The sequence below is a fragment of the Rhinolophus ferrumequinum genome, chromosome 12, assembly GCF_004115265.2.
Source record: "Rhinolophus ferrumequinum isolate MPI-CBG mRhiFer1 chromosome 12, mRhiFer1_v1.p, whole genome shotgun sequence".
In the NCBI taxonomy this organism is placed as follows: Eukaryota; Metazoa; Chordata; class Mammalia; order Chiroptera; family Rhinolophidae; genus Rhinolophus; species Rhinolophus ferrumequinum.
The window spans coordinates 39,618,532-39,643,125 of NC_046295.1; the positions used below are offsets into that span (position 1 = coordinate 39,618,532).

General features: G+C 32.7%; 1 pseudogene; it reads right to left on the reverse strand.

Annotated features, from left to right (window-relative positions):
- Positions 1–4,594: 4,594 nt before the first annotated feature.
- The window catches only part of LOC117031523 (translationally-controlled tumor protein-like), an 83,807-nt pseudogene continuing 63,807 nt past the window's right edge, over positions 4,595–24,594 (reverse strand).

Sequence of the window (24,594 nt, forward strand, 5' to 3'; positions counted from 1 at the left end):
AAATCTCAACAAATAAATCTGCCCTCAAAACGGAGCTAAATGTTTGTGTCCCTATGTTCTTCAATTTTCAAATTTTTCACAGAGATAAAGCATGCAGAATAAAAATTTGGCTTTCTGTGTGTTTCAAGAAAATAGGACTAAACTTAATAGGAATAAATATATTATTCTTCTTTCAATAATACGTTTTTTCTATAGTTTACAAATACATCTTAATAGGTTATTCTTCTTGATTAAACTTGTAATTTTTCAGCCACTTTGGAAGACAGCTCCTTAAGAAACTAAACATATCTTTACCATACAATCCAGCAGTTGTGCTCCTTGATTTTTACCCAAAAGAGTTGGAAAAATATAACCATACAAAACCTGCACATGGATGTATACAGGAGTTTTATTCATAACTGCCAAAACTTGGAAGCAACCAAGATATCCTTTAGTAAGTGAACTTCTAAATAAACTGTGATATATCCAGACAATGGAATATGATTCAGCACTAAAAAGAAATGCATTATCAAGTCATGAAAAGACATGGAGAAATCTGAAATGCATATTACTAAGAGAAAGGAGCCAATATAAAAAGGCTACATACTGTATAATTCCAACTATATGAAATTCTTGAAAATGTAAAAATATGGAGTCAGTGAAAATATCAGTCAGTGGTTGCCAGGGGTTAGAGAGAGGGAGAGATGAATAAAACACAGAGCAAAGAGGATGTTTAAGGTGCTAATACTATTCTGTGTGATATTCAATAATGGATATATGTCATCATACATTTGTCCAAACCCATAGAATGTACACCACCAAGAGAGAACACTAATGTAAATTATGGACTTTGGATAATAATGTGCCAGTGTAGGTTCAGCAATTTTAACAAACATGTAGCAGGTTGTCCAATAACAAAGTTTCATTCAATGTCATTTTGTTATAACTTTAGGAGATCCTGTAGGAACTTCACTCTTTTTTAAATCAATTAGCCTACGGTAAAATTGGTTTCATTATTTGTCATTTTGCTTAAAATCACAGAACCTATGAGCCATGCTAAGTGAGAACTTAGTGTACCACTTTTGTGAGGATGTTGCCAGTAAAAGAGGCTGTGTGCGTGGGGGACGCGGGGGGTTAAGGGGATCAGGGAGTATATAGAACTCCTTGTACTTCCTGCATCATTTTGCTGTAAACCTAAAACTGCTGTAAGAGTTTATTAACTAAAAAAAAATGTTGTGTGTAAAATCTCCCAGTTACCCATCTCCATAGTTTGGTGAGCAGGAAAAACTAAAAGTGTTCACACAGCGACCCAAGTCCCTCCAAAATTTCAGTAAGCTTAGAATTTACCCCAAACTCTTTCTACATAGATTCCTTCAAGTAGGCTAATATGTGAAAACTTCCTTCCTTCAGCAAGAATTTTGTAAAAAGGAGAAAAGTGGGGGGAAAAAGCTTAATAAGGAATTCTCACATAAAAATGTTAGCAAGAAATGAAGGAAACTTACTATGAATTAAAATAATACTAATAATCATAATAGTATTAGTCCTTATGGAGCAAGAAACAGAAAGCAGAGCATAAATTAGAGCTAAAAGAATTCAAAAAAGAAATAGAAGACTACATAATTATTTAGAATGTAATTTAGTAGATCTTGGGAAATAACTGACAAAAATGGAATTTCAGATTTGAAGATTAAATTGGGGAAAGCAAAAGGAGAATGCTAATACTACAATGAATGATGGCAGAGCACAATAAAGAAATCAGCTTTTGAAAATGAAGAATTTCCTACTTGGCCAAAGTCTCATTCTAACACAAAAGCAACAGACAGTCTTGTGCATACACATGCAAGAAATGAGGAAACAATGTTCCTATGAACTCCTCTTAAGGGATAGAATAGAGCTAACCATGAAAGAACTCTCAAAACATTTCCACGTCAATGTTAGCTTCTTTGGACATTTGTGAAAAAAATGTTCTAAACTCCCCAAACCCTGTGCGTTACAGAATAAACGTACCTAAAACTTTGTGACCTAGAAATGTTGGAAATAAAAAGATGGCCAAAGGACCCTAACAAATAAAAACAAAAATATACCATGTGTTGTTATTTTAATTGAGTTTAAAATCATGCAAAGAGTCATTAAGCAAAACCAGAGGTGATTTCATAATGCTAAATAGCACAATGAATTATGACAATATAGCAGTTACTAAGACTTAGATCTAAGTTAATTTAGCATCAATATTCATAAAACAAAAACTATAGGAGTTTTCAAGTAGAAACTGACAGAAACACAGCAATAAGACAAAGACTGTAAATCGCTCAGCGATGACAAATCAAATGAACAAAATTAAATAACATTATGAAAGATAATTCAAATAACACTGACTTGGTTTAGCCGCAATAACAAACAGTACCCCAATCCCATGGCCTAAAACAACAAATGTTTATTTCTTGCTTTCACTACATATCTTCAAGGATTAGAAGGGAACCTCTGCTCAGGGCACTCACTCAAGAAACCAGGTTGGCAGATTAGCCATGGTGCTTACATTGCCAATTACTGTTTTTGATGGTAAAAGAGCACTCTGGAGCATCTCACCAGAAATACAATGACAGATATCATTTTTGCTTACAATTCATTTCATTGCCCCACCCAACCACAAGGTGGGGGCAGAGAGATGCAATTCTACATTGTCCAGAAGTGGGGCAAACAAGAAATATTTTGTAAACTACATTAACAACTACAAAATAACCAGCACAGAGTATTTAATTGAGATAGTGATATAGACAGATAAGCTGTAGATACAGATTTAGATACAATCATTGATCACTCTCTACTCAAAGTGCAAGTGCCCATGGAACATTGGTAAAAATTGATTTATCATAGAATTATGGTCATAGAATTAATATAAAAAGAGCACTAATGACATGTGATGACAATCCAAAAAACAGAAAGTTAGAAACACTAGAAATGTAAGACTCTATCACTTGGAAATTCAAAAAAAAAAAAAAAAAATTTTTTTTTTTTTTAAAGTTTGCTGGGGTGACAGTGGTTAGTAAAGTTACATAGGTTTCAAACATGTCTTTAAACAACTGCTATAAAAAATAGCTGTGATCAAAACTTATGGCAGTACACAAGAACAATTCTCAAAGCAAAATTCACAGCGCTAAATATTTATGTCACTAAGTAATAAAATAAGTTATGTAAATGTATAACTCAAAAATGAGAGGAAAAATGCAGAGACAGAATAATAAAAACAAAAATACTGAATTAGAGAAAACAAAAGAATTAAACACAAATACATAGGCTAGTTCTTTTCAAAATAAAAAAATACATATATTTAAACTATGATTTAACATTATTAAGCAAATACTTCAAAAATGGAGGGAGGAGGTAAAAGAGAAAAAAAGAAATACTAAACTAAAAATAACTACAGCAACTGAGGAAATTAAGAGCCATAAAATAAATTATTAATTCTATGAAAAGATTTCAAAACCTGGACAAAATAATTCAAAATGCACCAAAACAGACTCTAGAGTAATGGAAAATCTAAACAATCCAATTAATCTTGGGGGTGGGAGTCAAAGTAGGGAAAAGCAAATAAAGCTTTCAAAGAATAAATTATAGACATCATCAGGTCAACATAGATTCATAGCAGAATTGTACTAAAGCATAAAATAAAAGGTAATCTCATTTTTAGAAGAATTTCATCTAAAATATTCTTATAAATAAAATATATTATTACCAAAGCGGTAATAATACAGAACTACTAACTTATATGTCAATCATGAATATCAAAGAAAATAAAATATTGGCAAAGAGAATCCAGGGCACATTAAAACAACAATAATCTGCTATGATCAATAGGAGTCTATTCCACAAATCAAACATGGTTCCATACTAGAATATGTACTCACACAAATTACAATATGAATAGATCTAATAAAAAAAGCTTGTTAATCATGTCTATTGATGTTAAATAGTCATTTTTTTCCCAACAGTTATTAGTGTCTTTTTATTCTTTTGGTAATCTCTTCCAGAGTTAACTACTCCTGTTTGTAGTTGATGAAATGTCTAAGGAATCCACTTCAAATGTGGATCTGCTGTGAGCATAGTCTTTCCCCTCACTTAAACTCAGAATTAAGACTTTTGATCCTTGTTTTTTATATTCCAGTCCCAGAAGTAGTTTTCACTGTAGCAGTTATCTGAAGACAGTCTTACGCTTTATGGTAGTGGTGTACCACCAGACGCTAGCTTCTCTAGGAACATTACACAGGATGGGTTTAAATATGTATTTAAACTACAAAGCATTCTCTCAAATGAGTTTAAATGCATTTAGTTTTTTAAGACAATCTACATGATGTTTTTCTTAAAAACAATGCATCTACTCCAAATATATCAAGGTCAAAATAAACGAAGAGCTGAAGATAACATCAGTTGCATCTGTCCTACTCCTGATGTGTGGATGAAAAGCAGCAGCCAGTTATGATGATGACAGGTGATGGATCCAAATTGCCAACTTTGTTAACAGTTTTCCATTTCTAAACCATCCTTGAAGAAAATCATATATGGGGTCACACCATCTTCATAGTCCAGCAGAGAAACCATGCCATCTGGATCCATGTTTTCACAAATAAAAAAACGGTAGTTTTTTGAAATTAGCAAGGACATCCTTGATTTGTTCTGCAGCCCCTGTCATACAAGGTTTGACTCTTTCTGGTCTCTGTTCTTCAAGTTTCCCTGTGATTGATTTCATGTAATCTTTGAGGTACTTCTTGTACTCTTCTTTTGTGAAACTGATTTACTGCACATGACGTGCATGATAACATTAACACCAGTGACTACTGCGCTTTTGGTACCTTTGCCCTTGGGGCCTTCGGTGGAGGCATTTTGTATAGAGCATATAAAATGTATTATATATGTTGAATTGAGGTTTGCAAAACAAGTTGTTTGCTAGTAGGGACAGGACTATAGCCACATATGTGTGAGACTGATAAGAGTGAAGTAAAAACATGTTTTTGTGTGAAACTGAGCACACCAAATTTGAATGATAAACATATTCACCAAAACAACTTCCGGTTGTCACCTAAGATGTAAACAACTCCTGGCAAACAACTTCTGGTTATTACCTAAGAGGTAAACAAGTCCAAGGAAAAGAGGATAAAAGCAGAATTCCCGAGCAATGCTATGAGTAGTTCGACTGGGTGCTCCGACTAAGATTCTCTATGAGGTGCAAGCTGAGATACTCCGGGACCCTCTGAAGCTCTTCCTTGCAAGACCAGCTTGCCCCAGACCCATGGTGGGCCCAGTCACCTCTCCCAAACCAGGAACTTCTCCATCCCGATTGACTCTGGTACTTGGTTTGTTATTAAATTCTATTCTATTCTGTATAATCTTCTGTGCTTACCAAAGCATTGCCCTCTGGAGGGACATTGGTTCCCAAATAAAGCTGTGTTACTTACTCTATCTGAACCTGTGTGCCAGGTCTCTGTTCCCCACTCCAGACACGAGTACCACACAGGGACATAGGGCCCGGCCCAGGCGTTAATGTCCCCTTGACGTTCAGGAAGAGACTGAAATGTGGCGATTGCTCTTACAGGTGCTCACAACACATTTCCACGCATGAGCGAGTCATCAATGTTACCCTCTGTCCTGCTGACCATCTTCCCCTCTACCGCAAGGCACAGCCCATCTGTGATTTCCCAGGTCTTGTAGATGTTGGAGAACATCTCAGCATGGCTGATGAGGTCCCTGTAGCTTATGATGATGGCAGCTGGTAGGAGACCACGCAGGGCTGGCTTAGCAGGAGTTCAGAGCGAGTGCGATGCAGCCAGACTGGTGCTGGGGGCGGCGGCGGAGCAGGCGGAATGCTGTTAAATAATCATTTGCTATGAAGTCCATTTCTACATCTTTCTTTATTAGACAATAAGTTCTTAATAAAAGAGAAACAGAAGGGTATTTATTTAACATCTGTTACAATTCCAAAAATAGCATCACTCTTAAGTGGGAAGACAATAGACTATACTAATTTATAGTCAGGAAAACACAAGAATTTCTAGTAAAATCACCACTGTTTAATACTTATCTGAATAATCTAACCAATGTAATTTAAAAAGGAAAAGAAATAATAGGTAAAATTAATTGAAAAGGAAAAGAAAATTAATTACTTATAAATTTCCAGCTACCTTGAAAACCCAAGAAGCTTTCTTCAAAAGTATAAGCAAAAATGTAATTCAATGAGGGGCTGGCTATAATATCAGTACAAAGAAAATAATAAACTTTATATATACAAAACCAGCATCCATATAGAAATAATAATATAAGTAATGACCCAATTTATAATAGAAAAACACTAATAAAACGCTTAAGAATTAACTTTTAAACAATCTACATAGAGACAGATGAAGTATCAAAGAGACAAAAAAAATACCTTGAACAAACTGAAAATTATAGGATGTTTCTAGACCGAAAATCTCAACATAATAAAGATGGCAATTCTCCATAATTTAATCAATAAATTTAATGTGATCTTAATGAACATCTATGATTGATTTTCAAACTAGAAAAGCTGATTACAAAGACATGCAAGAATAGCCAGAATTTTTTGTGAAAGAGATATAGAAATACAGAGACACACATACAGAGAGAGAGAGAAAGAGAGAGAGAGAGAGAGAGAGAGAGAGAGAGAGAGAGGAATGAAAGAGGAAAATTTCCCTACCCGTCTAATATATTTTAAAGCTACAATAGCTAAAATGTATTATTGCCACATATATAAATAATAGTGCAGTGAAACAAAATCAGAAGTCCAACTGTCTTAAACACATGTGATAATCATTTTTAAATTATAATGATGATATTTCAATGCAATAAGATAAGGGTTTTTTCAATTAATGGTACTTGGAAAAATAAATATCTTTATGGGAAAAACAGTTTAATCCATACTTCACACTTATATAAGGATAAACTCTACATGAACCAAATATTCAAATGTTAAAAAGAAAAATAATAGAAACCATAACAGCACTAAAAGAAAATCTGGGGAAATTTAAAAATTAACCTTGGAATGTGAAAGACCTTTCTAAATATGGCATAAATCCAAAAGCTATAAAAGAAAAGATTGACTAATTTGACTACCTTTTAAAAAGTTTTCATGGAAAAAGTTACAATGAACAAGGCTAAAAGATAAATTTAAAACCAGAAAAAAAGTACTTATAATTCACATCACTATGAACTAATTTCTGCACATGTAAAGATTTGTTAAAGTCCCATAAGAAAAATACTATGAATGCATTATAAAAAAATAAAGATGAAAAATATGAACGGACAATTTGCAGAAAAGACAGTGTAAGTGATTGTAAACATATGAAAAGAAGTCTCAATCATAATAAGAGAAATTCAAAATGAACTTCTCTCATTTGTTTTCACCTGGCAGATTATCAAAGGACAAAAAGTTTGATTTCACTGTGGGAGCAGGTTCCTGAGGAGCAGATAATCCCCTCCTCTGTGACAGTAGTGTTAATTGGCCTATCAATGATAAGAGGAAATTTAGCAAAATACTCAAATTACGAATGCAATGGTCATTCCCCCATCACACGATTCTACATCTGGAAATTACTTCATAATTACGTTCACATCCGTGTGAAATGATAGATGCTGGGTTGACGTTGACTAGTATATCCAAATATGTCCAAACTGTTCACAATTAACATCTGCTCTGATTGCTCTGCTCTGTGTCTGTAATTATTCATTGTTACCATAGTAGTCATTGTAAGTATTTTGAATATTACAACGTTCCAATATTGTTTGTAGAAGCTAAAGACTGGAAATGATATTCAATATCACTTAACGCTAGGAAATTGGAAATTAAAACCTCATTAAAATACCACTACACATCTAATAAAATGGCTTAAAAAGAAAGTTGTAGAGAGGATACAGAACAACTGGAACTATTATATACTTCCAGGGAAATGGAAAATAAAACAAACACTTCGGATAACGGTTTGGCAATTTCTTGCAAAGTTAAACATACACTTACCAAGAATTCTACTCCAAGAGAAATTAAAATTTACATTTCTACTAAATCTGTTCCCAAATGTTTATGGTGCCTTTATCCATAATTGCCAAACAGGAAACAAGCTAACTTGTTCTTCAACTGGTGAATTAATAAGCTGTGGTACATCCAAGCAATAAAACACTACTGAAATTTTAACAAGGAACAATGGATATACACATAATATATATTAAAAAATAAAATGAATATAGAATCTATGCTTGTTTTTCCATATGAAACAAGTCCAGATGGACACAGTCCAGGCTGGGTTCACTATGCTAGTAAGAAACCAGGGTCCTTCTCTTCTCTCTCACTGCACTTAGCGTGTAGTTTTTCTTTTCATGGCTGCAATAAAAAGTTCAGAAATCTCACCTTTGTTTTTCTTAAATAGCTTTTTTAAGTTTAATTTCCATTGTATAAAACTCCCCCATTGTAATTGTATAATTCAGTATTTCTAATTGCACAGGAATACTGTGCAAACATCACCACAATTATTTTAGAATATGTTTTTTCATTACAGAAAGATTCCTCATTACCACCCCCTACCCCAGGCAACCACTAATCTGATACTTTCTATATCTATAGATTTGCCTTATCTGGACATTTTACATATATGAAATTATACATGTGGTTTATTGTGTTTTGCTTCATTCACTTAAAATAATGTTTTGAGGTTCACCCACATTTTAACATGTATAAGAAAAACATAGCCAGAATTGAGGCCTATTTTGAGGTCAGGAAAAACCTGGTGAGCAGAATGAGTAAGATAACAAAGGAAGTTAACAACAAGTGAAATTGGGGCATCAGTCATGGTGTGGGGCTGAAAAAGCCAGAGAACTGAAGCAAATTTTGTGAATTCTGAGATCTCCTAGAGATTGTCTATTATACTGAACAAATGCATCTCCTTGTAACAAAAACAGCTACATAAAGCAGCTCACAATGTCCTATGAAATTCTGCACCTTCCTGTGATGACTGAATCATTGCAAAGTGGGTTTATTCACAAACAAAATGAAGCAACAGCTTAGTTACAGAATCTCCCAGTTTATCCCATTTGATGGCATAAAATAACTTGATAATGATAATCTTCCCAATACATGTAAACACCTAGAAATGACAGCAAAAATATAACAAAATTCTCTTTTATATGTGCTGTTGAGCATATTTTAAAAAATCTCAGGCGTCAGAAAATAAGAGGAAACTGAAAACCAGAATTTGATGAAAGTCTGAATATTGGTAGTAAAGAAACACACTTCCTAAAATGGGCAAATAAAATTAAGACAACGTAGATGCATTGTAGTATTTTGTTGTGACATTATCTATACAAAACAAACAAACTAACTAACTAACTAAATAAATAAATAAATAATAAAACACCTTAAAAAACAATCAGAGAAAGGAAACATTTATCCAGGGAAATAAATTAAATAAATCTGAGCTTTATAACAACTGTAGATACCAGTTTAATTTAAAACATATGGAATGAAAGAATTGAAAGTATATATTGCAGTGTTATAAAGTAAAAATAATGAAAATGAAAAATGAAAACAAAAATACCTAGTGAAAACTTCATCAATCCAAAAGCTAGAAAAGAAGAAAGATAAAGATCATATGAAATAAAAACCCAAAATAAAGTGATAGAAAAAAGAAAAAGTCTTATAAATTACAATAAATATAAATGGTCAAAGTGAACTGTTTAAAAAACTGTTGCCTCTCAATCTGGAATAAAACAAAAAAAATAATACTCGACTACAAAATATGAGTGATACAATAAAACCCAAATACATACATATATATATATATATATATATATATATATATATATATCACATAAACTAGGCAAAAGATAAGCAAAGAAGTCGAAAAGAAAACATATATAAGCAGAATGTTCCATGTGAGTTTGAGAAAAATGTGTATTCTGCTGTTATTGGATGGAGTATTCTATAAATATCAATTAAATCAATTGATTGCTACAGCTGTTCAAGTCATCTACAAGTATATCCATGCTGATTTTCTGCGTTTGATATATTAGTTACTGATGTGGGTGTTGATATCTTCAACTTTAATAGTGGATTTGTTTATTTCTCCTTCTAGTTCTATACACTTTACCTCATGTATTCTGATGCTCTGTTGTTAGGTGTATATATATATTTAGGATTGCTATGTCTTCTTGGAAAATGGAACCCTTTGTTATTATGTAATGCTTCTCTTTGTCCCTGATAACTTTCCTTGTTTGGAATTTTGTGTTGTCTGAAATTAATACAGCTTTTCCAGCTTTCTTTTAATTAGTGTTAACATGAAATATCTTTCTTCATCCTTTTATTTTTGACCTGAGTCTTGACAAATTATAGTTGTGTCTTGTTTCTTATCCACTTTGACTGCCACTATCTTTTCACTAGCGTATTAAATCTATTCACATTTACAATGATTATTGATATAGTTGGATTAACATCTATCCTTTTTGCAACTCTTAACCTTATTTCTCTGATGAAACTTAAGAGTTTTTAATTTTCAGTTTTTTAGCTGTTTTTCTTGTTGTGAGAGTAGGCATGATTACTTCTAAGCCATTTACATATCAAAGTGGAAACTAGAAGACCTCTCTTCATTTACTTTTAAAGTAATTTGAAATTATACACATAAACAAGAATACATTCTCTTTATAAGTAAAATGTTACAAATGAATTTCTTTTTGGCCCTCTTTCTCCTACTGCCAAGCATATTGCTCTACTATCTTCCCAGAAGTTACCATTATTACCAATTTGTCATATGTACATTTAGACATTTTTTTCTATATATTTTTATACATAAAAATGTCCCAGACATGGAAGAGCCCTAAATGCACATCACTAAGTGAAAGAAGCCAATCTGAAAAAGCTACATACTATATGATTCCAACTATATGACATTCTGTAAAAGGCAAAACTATGGAGACAGTAAAAAGATCAGTGCTTGCCAAGGGTCGGGGATAGGGGTGTGGGAGTTTGGGAGGGAGGGATAAATAGACAAAACACCAAGGACTTTTAGGGCAGTGAAAACACCCTGTATGATATCATAATGATGGATAATGTTGTTATATATATGTCCAAACCCACAGAATAGACAAACCAAGAGTGAACAGTAATGCAAACTATGGACTGTGGGTGATTATGTGTCAACGAACATTAATTGACTTACACTGTGACCAGTTGTAATAAATGTACCATTCTGGAGAGTGTTGTTGATAATGGGGATGTATGCATGTGTGGGGACAAGGGGTATTATAGGAAATCTCTGTACTTTCCTCTTAATTTGCTTTAAACCTAAAACTGCTTTAAAAAAATAGTCTTTAAAAATGTATATGGCAAAAAGCCCCATAAATATTTACCATTACTTTTCATTTTTTACATCATCTGTATATTGTAACTAATTATTTCTGTAACAATACGTTTGTTTGTTTTCTTCTTTCTGTGTTAGGTCTTAGAGATAACAACAGGGATTTGACGCACTTTTTAAAAGTTTTTTAATTACTGCATTTTCCCATTCTCCTATTGAGACACATAAACCTTTTCCAAGTTTTCTCTATTATAGTTGATGATACAATACAAATTCTTGTACTGCAACCTTATCTTTTTAGGAAGGTAAATTTTCAACAGAAACAGAAGCCTCGTAACAAAAAAATATTTCCAAGCCATTTTGGAAAGGGGTTTCGATGACCTTTGGATCTAAGAGAAACCAGATGATGGTCCTAAAATAATTCAAGACAATTATGTTATCCTAGATAATCTCAAGGGAAGGATCCTGATCTGTTCAGAACTTTATCTGTACACTAATCCTGAAAGGCAATTACTTCAGAAGTTCTCATGAGAAACTTATTAAGCCAATTGAATATGAAGTATTAATAGTTACTAGTTATGGTAAAAGATCTTCAAAATAAAATAATAATGTCCTATCATTGAATAATGTCTAATAAAATGTCTGTTATATAGCCATAAATAATTAGTAGATCCTGATTATTATAATTATATTAACACTCTAACAGAAAAAGACATTTACTTCAAAACAGGAACAAAATGTTTTATATTAATAAATGATTACAGTGGGAATTGGCTCATAAATAGAAGTGTGAGTTCTTAGCATATGTTCGCTTTACGTAAAACACGATGACCGCAGATCATATTTAAAACTCTTCATAGCAGTATTTAGCATCAAAGCTGGTGACAAATTAAACAATAGAATACTGGTTGACTTTGATTAAGCTAAACAATTTACTTTTGTGAAATCGATAATCATTTTAAAAAACATACAGGTCTATAAAAAGACTTAAGTTTTAGCTAACCCATAACTTATTTTTTAGGGGAAGTATTGAAGCTGACCTTAAAAATTGCAATGTACCATTATCCTCTCCAACTTTCAATTTACTCAGAAGATGACTTAAGAAGTGGCACTGCAGCATGCTCCAGGGATTCAATACTGGACTGTAAGTCAAGGTAATAAGGTTCTAGATCTCATTTACAACAAATCAATTATTTGAAGTGACAGGAGTCTTCAAATTTCTGGGCTTTAATTTCTTTCTTAGCATATTAAAGATACAGTGACATTTAAGTTTCCTTCTAACATTAACCGTTTATCCATCATTTTCTCAGTGAGCAAGTCAACAAGTATTTGAGTCCCTACTATGGACAGTTACTATGCTTGGCACTATAGATAAAATGATAAACAATAAAATACAAAGATTTTTCTTTAAATAAATGTTAATTCTCATCTTCTGTTTAACAAAAGATACCATTATACTACACATCAACTTACTAAACAAAATTTTGTGTGTTACTTGAAAGCCCTTACACTTCATAAACTCACACATCTATGTATAATCACCAAGCAGCTGAATGGATTTGGGTGCTTTCATTGAAAACATAGCAACAGAAGCAACTCTTTCATCTCTTATTCATTCTATATCCTTAGGGCCTAGGACAATTATTGCTTTGTCGGATAGTAGATACTTAGTAAAGAGTGTTGAATGAAGGACATATATCTAATATTTTTCAGTCCAAGGAGAGTGATAACATATGTGATAATGAGAACTGGTGACATGGCAGCACCTTTAATTCATTCACTGAGAAAGTTTAACTACCCGCTTTTAGAAAAATATCACTATAACCACCATAGGGTATATACATGAACAGATCTTGTGCCTTGACCCCAAAGAATTCATCATGTGCTGAGAAAGATAAGTCATGTGTATAAATAATAATCATAGAGGATGACCCTGTATCATAAAAAGTTATAGATACAGGACAATGAAAATTTAGGAAGATCCTCCCCTCTTCATCACATCCTAATCCAAAGTCTAAATTTTCATCTTTAGAAAATCTAAAACCCTGGCATTGTTTTTTGAATGGGAGAAGAGAAAGGCAAGGAATAGGCCAAAATTAAGGGAGGCTTCATTTATTTATGTTGTTTCTTTCCAGGCATCTGCCCTGGCTGACTCATTACAGGGGTTTACCATGTCTGCTAAGGACTCTTCCAGAGATACTCAGTGTATATGGTTATATGGCTCCACCTGGCCCCCCAAATTGAAAACTATACATTTTCTCATTGAAGCCCACTGTATTCTTCTTGTATCTCAATGTGCTCAAAACAAGTTAACAGAACCAAATTTTCTGTAAACAGAAAGATAAACTCGAAACCATTTGACTGTCAGAACTGAGGACTTTTCAAAAACAGTAATCTCTTTAAATAAATTGTTTATTCTGGTTTTGTATCATTTTGTTTTGTTTAATCATAATTATAAACGTAATTGCTAGCATTTCTAGGCAACTAGGAGGAGTTAGTTTGGCTGGACTGACTGGTATTCAGGGAAAATGTTTTTGAACTGGAGAATAGGAAATGACACTTTTTTTCATTGGAATATAAATGAACATAATAAATGACACCTGTTTCAAATCCATGAAAAAGTGACCTCACCAGAATAGTTAGTGCCTGTATTAAAATTTCAATTTGCAACTTAATTTTTTATTTAACTGCTAGCTTTTTTTTGTTGCTGCTGTTGTTGTTTTTGTTTGTTTGTTATTTTTATTCTCTCAAGCTTGATAACACTTTTATAATCATGTTTTAGAGCTTGGCAAATTAATCATTTATTTAATCATTGGTTCCCAAGGATCAGGTTGCAACATGCTATTTATTAAGAGAAAATGGAACAACTGAAAATCAATGCAAATACTGAAAGAAAAAAAGTAAACCATTATCTTACCAGTCTAGCAGAAAATTTTTTAATTTTTCCCTATTTCTCTCTAGCCTCTACCCAATATATAAGTATTTGTTTCTTTCTTCTTTCCCAAAGTTTTTAGCAATTTTATGACCCTCATGAGTAGCTATGTTTTTTCTTTCTTTTTCTCCCCATCTTTTTCCCTTTCTTAATCTTTTCAGTATTCAGTATTCTTCTCCATCTGCCATCACTCTGAATGGCATACAGTTAAGAATTGTGTAGGCAGTAAGCCTTCCTGCCGAAAAATCAGCCGAAACCTCTTATGAAATGGTTTCCATAGACTCTTGAGCTTTCTAAGAGATGTCACTTCAAATATAATAACTTTTAATCTGAGTTTAGGGTTTTAGTGTGGCTGGATAATCAAGAGAAAAAGCATATCTAGTTTTCCACCCAGTCTTACCATCTGAACTTACGTCACCTGAGTGTCATTTTTTTTCCTTCTCCTCTGTATGGCACATACCCATTTCTCTCCTATGGGGTCTGAGTATACACATACATACATACAGAAGAAGAACAAAGAAAAACATTTCTCCCCCTCTGTCCCTTCTGTCCTTCACATAAATGTCAAACTATCCATACTTCTAACCAACAAAAACAAAACAAAACAAAACAAAATTCAGGATAGAGGAAGGAACAGAAAAACTGATAACCCAGAAGAACAGGAAAGACAGGAAGTAGGGGTGCAGCTTACAACAAAGGGTTTTAAAAGGTCTAGAAGTCATGAAATGAAAGAGAAGAAATGGACTCCTCAGGGCCATGAGGGTCTTAGAGATTTGACAGGAGAACAAAATACATGGCGTCAAGAAAGGAAAAGAAGTACCTGCAGTATCAGTGGAAGAGCAGGTATGGAAGTTGATTGGAACAGTGGAACCCTCCAGGTTTTACCTGAAGGAGGTTACTAATCACAAAAGGTAATTGAGCCTAAAGTAAAGACCGACTCTCCACATTTCTCTTAAATCTCATTTTGAAAATTGAACATTACTATTCCATCCTTTTGATATTAAGAACTCGGCAGTGCAAATGGCCCATACCAAAGTCTTCAATGTTACATATCATTAAGAACTGACATGGGAGATCAGAGAAATGATAGGTAGTAATATTATCTAAAACTACAAAATAGCATGGATTCAAATCATTAAAAGTGGTGAAAAATACTTTGTAAGTTCTAAAATGTTATAAATATTTTATTTGTTAATATGTTAATATTATTGCTCATTATCAATGCATCTTAACAATCCATTGACCATCCTCTGCTACCTTCCAAATCAGTGGTTCTCAAGTCTTTTGGCCTTGGGATACTTTTACATTTTGGGAATTAGTAAGAACACCTAAGAGCTTTTGTTTATATTGCCTATATATGAGGTGTGATAAAAAAATACAGGGGATATTTAAATAAAAAAAATTATTACAGTAAAAGACACATTACCATTAATCCCCCTCAGAATACTCCCTCTCGCTTTAAACACACATCACATTCTTGCCACTTTCTGAAGCAGTTCTGGAAGTCCTCTTTCATGAGTGTCTACAGTTGCACTGTTGTGGCTGCCTCGATGTCCTGAATCGATTCAAAATGCTTACCTTTCATGGTCATTTTGACTTTGAGGAAGAGCCAGAAGTCACAGTGCCAGATCTGGTGAATAAGGTGGATGAGGACACACCGTAATGTTTTTATTTGACAGAAATTGAGGTACCAAAAGCGATGCATGGCATGGAGCATTGTCATGATGGAGGGTGTAGTAAAGACACTCACTAAAGAGGACTTCCAGAACTGCATCAGAAAGTGGCAAGAATGACGAGATAAGTGTGTTCAAAGGGAGGGGGAATATTTTGAGGGGATTAATGGCAATGTGTCGTTTACTGTAATAAGTTTTTTTAAATTTAAACATTCACCATATTTTTTATCACACCTCATATATCAAAATTTACTGTATTTTAAATTAAAACAAATTTTAAATTACTTACTTATTAATTTAGTTTAAAATAACAAGTCAATTGCCTGTTAATATAAACAGTATAGTTTTAGGAAGAATAAGTACCCTCCAGTATTCTATAACAATCTGAGAAGAATGGCATTGCTTTACATTTTTAAAAAGCTGTTTAATGCCTGGCTTAATAGAAAACAGCTGGATTCTCAAATCTTTTGTATTCAGTCTGTTGTGATATTTCACGACACGTATTCTCTGAAAAACTACACTATATGTTCAGGACAGAATAAGATGAAAAGAACAAATAGTGGCATGCCATTATTATGAAAATTATTTTGATCTCATGAACTACTGAAAGTATCTAAGGCATCCACACTTTGAGACTCTCTGCCCAAAGTCATTGTACTTCCCAGACCAGCCCACATTTCTAACATAAAAGAACATAATTTAGCTGTTGTCCCTTTCTCTTCCATGCAAACTCATCACAGCGATGAGGTTAATCCTTGAGAAAGGAAATTAAATCCGTGTTTCATCTGTCCTCTAAATCTGAAAAATTATTTTGTAAGAACTTAAAGATTATAACAATTCTAATGTAGACCAACTACAGCTATATATATATATATATATATATATATATATATATATATATATATATATATATATAAATGAGCTAAGAACTAAAATGAGCATAAGAACATTGCCTGCTTTACTTATAGACCAAAATTATTATGAAGTGTGTGTGTATATATATATATATATATATATACACACACACTTCATAATAATTCAGTAGGATATATATATATATATATACACTTTATAATAATTTTGGTCTATAAGTAAAGCAGGCAATGTTCTTATGCTCACTTTAGTTATGAGAAAACTGAGGCTCTGCAAGGAAAAATGGCTTCCCCAAGTACAATGCTTCTATGCATCTAGTTAAATTGACAGGGCTAAATGTAATTGAATATTGTGCTACCAGCAAATAATGCTTAACAAAGTGATCTGACGAAAGAAAAAAAGGAGAGAGGAGGAGAAGGGGAAGTGAAGGGAGGGGTGGGGCAAGGAGGGGAGGCAACAAAAGGAGAGAAGAAATCTAGTTTATACTTTTGGTTCTTTCTGCTGTTGCCATTGAACTTCACTTCTTAGAATCTTCCTTATAAAAGGATAGAGGAGTGACAGACAAACTAAAAGTTTCTCCTATGCCAACATTTACAAAATTAAGAGACAGATAACTTTTTGACTCTTAGTTATTTATCCCTCAGCTCTCTATAAAAAAACTATTGAACTATCAATAATTATGTGGGTTCCTTTTTGTTTTCTCTCTTGTCCTATTTTCAGACCTTATTTTCATTAATATTTTGCTGCTCTTCAGGGCAATCTGCGGGGACTGACCCCAGTGTGGCTAACTGAGGGCAGAATCACTGACTAGGTCATCATTCACTGCCTGTGTCCCTGAGACAGAAGAAAATCAAGCAGTAAAAATTTACACTAACTTCTCTTTGGTGAATACTGAAATAACTCAGGATAAGCAAGTTCAAGCTGGAATTTATGATGAGGCAAAGTCCATTAGTGATCCAGCAAACTCATGTGAATTCTGGAAGGGTTTTAGGGACTGAACTAAGCCTTCTAATTATCTTTAGACTGAATCATATTAGATATTGAGCTCTATTCCCACCAGTACCAGCCAGGCAGGTTCTCTGGTTATAAGATGCTTTGGGAGGAGTGTTAACCCTTCAGGGCCTGCAAGGTACTACTTTGGGTGGATTGACATTTATCAGTAAAGATCTCACATTTCAGACAAATACCTCCTGGGTCTCTTCCGTATGCATATAGGCTAATGTGATGGATAGCCCCCCTCTAAAAAAGTTAAAGATATACTCCTTATGCACTTCCGTTAACACAAGACTGGCAGCTACTTTTGTCTCTCTCACAGTTCCATCTTATTACCTAGTATAGAAAGATTTCAGATCTTCCTTCATGTTCATTTTTTTTGCTTCTAATTCTTTTTAGAATCCTTCCCTAACTTACATATTTAAATTTGTAGGTTCTAAATGCACAACAAATTCAGTAGGACAAACACAGAAAAATAGATCTCCTTCCAAGAAATCTTCTACAGCTGCTCACATATTATTATTATCAGAAACACTATCAATACCTTCTCTTTCTCCTAAGCCAAATTTCAAGGTCATTCAAATCTGTTTGCTTCCCTAGTCACATCATCTCCTCCAACATAAAACTATTCAGATAGGCTTAATCCCCCCACACACACCCATTATTAAATCTCTTGCTTGAATCCTCAACAGTTTAGCCCTGAATGAGAAAAAAAAAAAACAAAAACAAAAAACAAAAATCAAAATAAACCTACCTTCTGTTGAGCTTGACACACCACATCTTCTGAGTTCCTGACACATTCATTTTCATTGCTGCCCTGGTTTGGCCATGCTACTCTGCTACACTCTGCCTTTAATGCCTCGTGCCCTATTATTTCACAGATCAAATTGATGATGGCAACTTCAGTGCAGAATTACAATTCTTTCAGAATTTATTTCAAGTAATAATAATAGGGTTTTTATGATTATTATTATTTAGAACACATATTATGTACTGCTGGAGAAAGCTATATATGTATACAAACATATCAAAACATAAAGAAAAATATAAATTTATCTAGAAAAATACAAATATTAAGGCTTCTTTACAAATATGAAATAAACTATTTTCCGCTCCCTGATTCCGGTGCTCTTTGACTTTGATCCTTTCCGCAACCAGGTCATTCTTGCTGCCATGATCTCCGAGGAAGCTAGTCTTATTTGCATCGATAACTTTCTGTTCTGTTCAGTAACCTTGAATAGGCTTCTAATACTATCATATCTGAAAATAGCAATTTTGATTTTTCTCCTCACCAGTTCAGGAAGAATGGTCCTGCCCATGGTGAAATGAATCCTTTTCCCCAGTCAATACAAAAGTAAGCATTCCTCCTGTCTCTGTAATGGTGGGTGGGGGTCAGGATACATGAATGACAACTAATGGAAGATAGGATAATGAGTTCTAAGAACTAGGAAGTAAAGAGGGCTTGTGGGAGCTTAAAGCTGTCAGAGACACAAGAATGGTATTGCAGATGGACAAGCTTCTGAGGGGTATCTTTCATAATGATGTTATACCCACAAAAATGCTCGCATTGTGGTACCTTAAAAACCATGACACCCCAGAAGACCATAAAACTAAGAACAGACATTTAATCACTAGATCAAAGCTAAATTAATAATTCAAGTCTCTCTGTGAGATAGCTATTAACACTTACATTTCGTAAATTAAGAAAATTAACAAAGAGGTTAAATAAATTGCCCAACATCACATAACTATCAAATATCAGGTATGAAGTTCAAGCGCAGCCTTAAACGCTTCACAGAATCCTATTTTCCCATCAGCTCAAATTTTACAATGTTGAAATTAAGGTCTGTAAGACATTAAAGTAGAGATGTGTTGTATACAGTTGGATATTAGCCCAGAGCTGCAGAGAAAGGCCTAGACTGGTGATCCAAACCTGGGTTCATCAGAATGTAACTGGTAGTCAAAGATGAGGAGTTGCCCAGTATCGCCAGAAAAAAAGTGAAATAATAGTGCTCATAAATAAATGTTTAAGTGCAACAAAATGGTTCATTTCTGTTTTAGATCACAATGATTATTGAAGGGAGAAAGTGAGTTTATCTTCAACAATGTTCCCTATACCAATAATCTACAGAATCAAACACCTGTTTCCATGAAAATAGCTCTCCAGTCTGTCATCAAAATCAGTCAATTCTTTCATTTTGTTTATTTTATTTGAGGGTAGTGTGTCAAAAAGGAAACAACTTTTATTTCTACAAATTAGGCAAGAGTGCTATATCTCAAAGGTACTGACATATAAGTACTGAATTTTTAGAGCATTATTTGAGAAAGATCAAAAACTCAAAATAATCATATTACATATATATATATAAATATATATATATACACATATATACATATAAATATGTATATATTTTAAACAAATGCAATGTATGAATAGAACATTAGTTGTTGTGGCTTCTCACTAAGGGTTGTGAAAGCATTCACAAGGCCGGTAAAAATACAGAGGAAAATTTATTAAAATAAGAAAAGGGTTGGCTGGGCAGAGTATGCAGGGAAAACTGCTGAGTCAAGTCTTTGTTTCTATATTTTCTAACCAGGATGTAAATTGCTTTGGCCTATAGTGGAATTTTCTATTGAGTTCAGCTTTGTCCTTTAAGGTGGGGTAAGTGTTAACCGGGTTATTACAACCTTTGCATATGTTATGTAGATTTAAGTTGTAACCAGGAATGGAAACCATACAGATGCAAAAACTCTCCCAAGTCACAGGGCCTACATGACCTAAGTAAACAGAACCATTGGAAATAAATAGTAAACAGTCATTAAGGTTTGGTGGAAAGGAGGCAAGAAAAGAGAAAAATAACTTTCTAAAAGTCTCAAGATAAATTACACTTGTTGTTAAATTGAATTATACCTGAGGTCCAGATCTCAAAATAGAAGATTTAGGGCCACGGTTAAAATCCCCTATCTCATCATTAGTGACATCTTTCAAGTCTCAGTCTCTGTCTCTGTCTCTGTCTCTGTCTCTGTCTCTCTCTCTCCCTTCTCTCCCCATGCATATATGTGTGTGTGTAACTTTTTCCTTGTACATTATCCATATTACCATAATTATTCAATCTTCCCATTGAAAAAAGTCATACAATTTCTACATCTCTGCTACAACAGACAATACATTCTGATGCTATCAACTTTGTACAATAGTTTCTTCAAGAGGGATTATGTAAAATATGTACTTAAATAAAGTTGCTGGATTACTTTCACAAAATATTGTAACTTTTCAGCCTTTAACCAATAACGTAATGGAGCAGCAATATGTTTGCCTCTTTTCCAACTCTTAATTCAGAACTTTTATTTAAATATTTACCAGTCTAATGAGCAGATGAAGATGTCATCATTATTTGGTTGCATTATTATTTTAGTTTCTTTTTTATAACAACCATAGTATACGTTAATTAATCATTTTGGGTTTTTTTTTTAAATGTGTATTACTTGTATATGCCTGTTTGTCTATAGGAAATTAGATAATGGGGTTGTCGTTCTTTTAAAAAATAATTTATAAGGTTTTTCACATAATTGTATACTATGATTAATCTCTAGTGTTTTACACACATACTCCCAATCATTTGTCTTTTGATTTTATGGTTTGATTGTATTTTTTCCTTGCAGATATTTATCTGTATAAAATTTATATTAGCTTGCTGTATAAATTAGAGTTCAGTAGGTATTTTCTTATGAATAGATAGCCACTTATATAACTTCATTAAATAAATAATTTTCTTTCTAAACATATATATATATATATATACGTATACGTATACGTATATATATATACGTATATATATATATATATATAATGACAATTTCTTTTTAGTAACTATGATATATTTGAAAACTTCATATATAATAATGTAATCCCTCCTAATCCTTTGCCATTTTCAGACTTCCTTCTGAAATGTTTTCCTCCCAATGAATAATAATTATTTTGTAGAATTTTTTTTGTTTTGATTTTAATGAAAATAGCAAATATATTGTATTTTCAATTAAAAAAAAAACAAATGTACTGATCCCCCAATAAGTCTAGCAGCCACCTGACACCATACATAGTTCTTACAATATTATTGACTGTATTCACCATACTGGACTTTACATCCCAATGACTCTTTCCTAACCTCCAATTTGCACTTCTTAGTTCCCTCACTCTTTAGTATTTACATTTTAAATGCAATGTAACTATTCCTAATAATGTCTCATTTGTTACATTTACTTTTTATACTTCAATAAAACCTTAGAGATTTCCTCTTATAATCTCAACTTTTCTCTCTAAATTATTTCCTTTCAGTTTGCAATGTTTTCACTATTATACTGATATTTTTGTTCCATTTCTAATTTGAACAAGTTGTTACTCACTCTTTTACCTTAAACACAATCAGATGGTTAATTATTTGAGTAATCCTATCTTGGTTTTCCTCAAGTCTCTAATGCTTCCTAGATACGCAAACATGTTCTTAAAAATGTAAATATTTTCATTATTTCGGATGCTTATATGTATTACTTCATTTTCTTGTCTTGTTTCATTAGTTAGGGCTTCCAAAATGGACTTTATATGAGTGATAATGTACATCCAAATTTAGTGAAAATAGCCTCATGATTTCACTCTTCAACGCAATTTCCTAGTTGAAATAGTCTTTAACACGTTAGCTTCTATCTATGCCTATTTTACATACAAGTTTTATTTCTATACGTTTTGCTGTTATTGTTTTTGAGTATGCATTATTATTTTTCCCAGTGACTAGAAAGTGACTGCATATTGTTTCTCAAGAAATATATTTGAAGCTTTCAGTACATATATTCTTACACTTGATTGTATTAATCAAGTTCTTATTTTTGTTTCATGAATTTTTCTGCTTTCTATATATATTTGGTGTGTAAATATGACTTTTATATCATGTTTCAAATGTTTTTATTAAAATAAATCTATTTTTATTCTATTTAAATCTCTTGTTACTTAGTTACACTTTAATATTAATATCGCCACTTCTACTTTCTTATTTTACATATACCTGACATAGCTTTTCCTGCTCTTTATTTTTAACTTTTCTTTGTTAATTAAGTTCAGATGTTCTTCTCATAAATAAATTATAGCTGGATTTCTTTTTACTCTCTTACCACCATCTTGCTGCCTTTCAGTCCACAGGCAATTATTGTGATGCCTCATATCATTGCTTTTATTTCTCTCTTCTTTATATATATATTTGCATTTATTTCCCCTTCACCCATTCTTATTTTTCAGGACTCATCAACATTATTTTTCCTCCTTTGTATTCTCTCACTGTCAGAAGTCATAATTTAATTCACATTTTTATTTTAATATTAATATTGAATAACAATTATGACTATTCGCCCAGATATTTTTCATCATATCTTACTTGCCTAGCATTCAGGAGAGTGAAGGCCACCATCTTCTCTTTTTCCAGACATCTATGGGGAACTTTTACATATATTTTAAGTTTCACCAACTTTGACCAGGAAAAAGTTTGTGAGAAAGATAGGGGACAGGGATATACACATAACTGTTTTCGTTCTTTCTTTTAAATAATAATTTAAACTAAGACTGTTTTTTAACTTCAAATGTTGTTTCAAATAATTTGTAGGATAAATTCATTACCATAAAATATGTTGTAGCACATGGAGTAGTGGTTCATTGAAGAACCAAGAAATCATTTACTTATTTATTCATTCCAAAATACACATCAGGACTAATCATGATACATTGCTAGATATACATAATACAAAAATCAAAATTAAAAGACAAAAAACAAAAAACTAAGTCTCTCATTGCTTCCTGACTAGAAAAGCAAAACAGAATTAACGTGAACAAAATTTTAGTAAGTTAAAAAGGGTAGTTTGTCAAAAAGATTTATACACGTGTTACAGACGATCTGAGAAAGTAGAAATCATTGCAAGGAGATTATATACAAGAAGTAATAAAATTAAATTATGAGATTTGTCTATGATGTGGTTCTAGAGTAAAGATTCTAGGTTTCACAAAATATTATGGATCTAGAAGAAAGGGTGAGTTTTGGGTTTATGAAGAAAAGTAGGAGAAAGGCTACAGGACACAGTGAAGACAGATTACAAAAGATCCAGATGCCAGGCACAGGACTCCTGGGAATTTTTAAACAAATGGGCTGCCTTTGATACTGATTCTCTCTTATCTTTTAAAATCGTTTTGGATATTTTCTAATCATGTTTCTATATCCAGTGCAGTTGTACACATACAAGTTTCTTCTTAATATATTTTTTAAATTTTCTTCCCTTCCTACTCTTCCTATTGCTCTCTTATTCTAGCTTTCTTAAATATGCTTATCTATGTATACCAATATTATAACTAAACCTTTTAACTTTCCAAGTCCATCTTATATCTTTATGCTTACAAAGATTTCCAGTTTCTACTAAATACAACGTATAGTAAGCCAACCATGAAACCAGATTACCTGCCTTTTCATCTCAGTTTTATAGTAACATATACCAGTTTAGAAAGCTACTTAATTATTTTACATACTGATTTGTCACCTTAAAACGGTAACATTAATACTCATTAAATAAAATAAGATTAATGAATATGCTTTGGAAGATGTATATTGTTAGCTATAGTAATGTAAATTACATTCTTTTCCTAGAAGACACTAAAAAAGTAAATTTCCAAAATTTCCAACAGATTCTTTCCAACCCAGGTTTCTAAGACTATGTCTATTCTTTCTTCTAACCAACTGTTTCTTCACTAGTTCTTTCAGCTGTT